This window comes from Rhamphochromis longiceps, linkage group LG4 (genome assembly GCF_057381845.1).
Source record: "Rhamphochromis longiceps isolate RC_006_pf linkage group LG4, R_longiceps_female_GT1.1, whole genome shotgun sequence".
In the NCBI taxonomy this organism is placed as follows: Eukaryota; Metazoa; Chordata; class Actinopteri; order Cichliformes; family Cichlidae; genus Rhamphochromis; species Rhamphochromis longiceps.
Genome location: NC_140560.1, coordinates 26,127,229 through 26,130,800, shown reverse-complemented (window position 1 = coordinate 26,130,800; position 3,572 = coordinate 26,127,229).

The following is a 3,572-nucleotide window of genomic DNA, read 5'->3' as shown; positions in this document are numbered from 1 at the left end:
GACCAGTCCACCGCGCGTACACACAGGCAGGGAGCGACAGCAGTGACAAGTAGCGGCTGCGCAGCAATGCAGTGTGGGAAATGTAGTGTATCTATGGCTGACTCTTGAATAAAGACTATTCTTGCCGGTTCCTGTGAGCTATTAGGCTTAAACGGATCAAATGTGTATTCATTTTTGCATTTTTGTATTTATTTCTTATGTGTGTGTGTGTGTGTGTGTTTCTGTAGATATCAGTGGTTGCCTATACTGGTCCACTGAAAGCGTGAAGGGAAGCCCAGTTAATTACTGATTGATTGGTTGATTGATTGAGAAAATTTTACTATTCATTTGTATTTTTATTTTTACCCTTATGGCAAATTAAGCTGCTACAGGAGTTTCAATAAGGAAACGTGCACTCAAACCTCCACTAATAGCTCAATTACTGTAAGTCAGCCTTGGCCACAACCCCATCTAATGTCCATTATGTGCCAATACATTGCCAATTCACCCTTTTGTTGCATTTGCACAACATCCCCATCTAGTGTCATTTGTTTGCCAGTGCAATGTAACTACATGGCACATGTAGTATTAAGTTATAATATTAAGGGGGAAAAGTTAATTATTACGTGAAAAATACGAAACTTTGACTGAAGTTCTTGTGCTCATAATGTAATTTTTAATGACACTAAGAATAACACACATATTTCTGAAATATATTTTCTGTCCTATAACTGGTTGGAGTGCAGAACTGAAAATATCAACTATGAAGGGGTCTTTCTATTTGTCTCCTTTGTGAAAGTTAAAAGTAAGGGCATAGGCTTTGTTGCATCTGTGTTATGGGCTCTTTGCTGCTTTTAGGGTAACTGTCCAGAAGGGAGCAGTCTTGCTTTATAAACCACTTAAAATTTTCACAGCTGCAGTGTGAAATAACAGTGTTAGCATCATAACGTCTGGTATGTTCCCACATTCAAACAAAAATGATGTGTGAGCTCAAATGTTTGGACTAGCTGTACTTGTCTTTTGTGCATGCTCGTCTGCTGAGTTTATCACATAAATCCAAAACTTGCAAATGTAAAATGCATATTTATTAGTCACAGTGTCATTGCTGCTTTTTTATTTATTGCCTGAAAGCACTGTGCAAACCTTTATTCAAGGGAAACACTGCTAACAATTGTGACTACAACCTACGACACATCATTTTGCATTTTTCTTTTCTTCTTAATGCTAAGCGAATACTTATAAATTAAGCTATAGGAAGCCTATGGATAGAGCTATCATAACAAAATATGTCCCTGCATGTCAGTTCACAGCACAAAGCAGTTAAAACCTCTGACTAGGAGTGACGCCCTCTGGCTTAGTGTCATATGCCTTAATGGGCCAACAGGTGGGGTACACGCTGCTGCCATAAGGTTCAGAGGCCTCGGGGAGTAAAGGATACAGAGAAATAGCTGTTTTCTGTCCTCATTAATCTCACATGTTGGAAATTGAGAAGGGCGGGGGAACCTTCAGCCTTGATCTCAACCTTTTGACCTTGTCAGATCATTTGTTTTCATTAGTCCGCACTCAGATGAACTGGCCAGTTCCAGTTCAGACACCTACCCTGCCCCCTTAAAGAAGGGAGGATTCCTAAAAGTATCTCCAGGGGTCTTCTTAACTCTAGAGCCCCCAACCCCCAAAACGTACTGCTCTAGAGTCTCTGGACACTTCTAAATCAGCGTGGATGATTTCTCACATCCGCTTAGCCTGTTTCAGAAACGCTTTCACCGGTAATCCCTGCACAATGAACAGTATGCCCTTTTTCAGAGAAACAGGAAGGGTGAACATAAACTTAAACCACACGGGAACTGTGTGGTGCATTTCAATGTTAAAGAAAACTATTAAAGATCTCCTGGGTTTACAGTATTTTTGCAGCATATTTCACATTATGGCACAACGGGAAGAAAAAAATGAACCCTTCATCTGGTCTCCTGCTGTTCGTGCCACTGAACGAGATGACTGAGTGTTCTTCCTCTCACTCTAATGCTCCTTTAGCTTGGCAGTTGGGGAGTAATTGGCTCCCAGTTTGTCTAATGAAGCCGTCTCTCAGGTCATGACCTGTCCACCTGATGACCCACTGCTGCTACTGATGTGTCCTCTGCACTTCGACAGTGACCCGGTAAGACGGGTGCCTTGTGGTTCGTTCACTAAGGCGTGGTATCATAGTCACTACTGCAAAGCAACAGGACCTTCGCATGCAGCCAGTGGAGGTGTTAGGTCTTGCTGGAAATGAACTGGTGGCATGTGTTTGCTTTGTTCAAAACAAACAAAGGTAGGGCCTTAGGAAAGCTTTAATGGCATGTTACGAGATCAGGTTAAAAGCTGCCCAGTCAACAAAGGCACGATTGGTGGGATCGTCACGCTTGTGTTTTTATCTTCAGACAGTTAGCATCATATTACCCACATCAATTAGTCCAGGCGTGAGGAGTGGGGTGCTACAAGCCTTTGGTCTTTCATTAAAGAGAACTAATATATTCATCAAGGAAGTGTGGGCAAGGCAACAGATAGACACAGTGGCCCCCCTTTTAAACAAGAAGAATTTACCTATTTGGTAATCATTATGACCCTGTTGATAACCAATATACAGATCTGTGTCAAATTACTTTTAAAGGCCATTCTTTGGAGTTAATATACTTTAGTTCTTGCCTCTCGGGTGTGGAAACAAAAAGTTCTGCACAGGCATTAACGTCAGCATTTCAGGTAAGCCCGAGAGCTGAGGCCTGACTTTGTGGTGTGTCTTTAAAGGGTTACCTTGGGCCATAATGAGTCTCAGCAAGCCAAGCGCCAGGCCTAATGAAAACACTGTGACATCTGAGGGCGAAAAGGCATTACGGGTCTAAACTACAGGGGTTGTTTTAACATGCAAATGACAGAAAATGATGGTTATCACAAACACCTTTCAGACACACTAAATGCAGGTCTGCTAGCCAGTGGGCCTCGAGTCGAGAGAAACAAGCAGAGCGTTAAACACTGATGGTGTGTTGGACATGCAACATATGAGAAAACATAAAAATACTTTTTCGTTTATTTTGCTCTGGACAAAGCAGAAGATAACACTTTAGCAGAAAAACACATGGTTCTATTTATACAGTAAGGTGCGGACTAAGAAGATGGCGCTATCATATCAGCTACGAAGGTGTTATCTTTCACAGCACATCACCTAGATCTTCTAGCATGGAACCCGCACCGTATCGAGGAAAATTAAACCCGAGAGCAGCAAATGAGCTAAAAGCATACAAATTTTCATCATCTCGGTTGGAAATAAACAGTCACATGCGCGCTAATGAAAACTGTTGCACTCGAGGTTTTCATCTGTGCAGAAAACCTCTCCAGAGAATTGCATTTCCACTTTGATACAAAAATAATGAGAAATGAGAAGTTAAACATAGAAGACCGACAATAATTAAAGATGTAAAGGACGCTGTCGGAGTGAGTTAACATAAAAATAAATCTTGGCTACAACAGAAAGTTTGTTCTTAAAGAAAATATTTAAAGCCACCTGGCAGTTGTAAAATTGTTGAGTCATTACCCTCTTATCGTTTTGTTTGTTTGTCTTG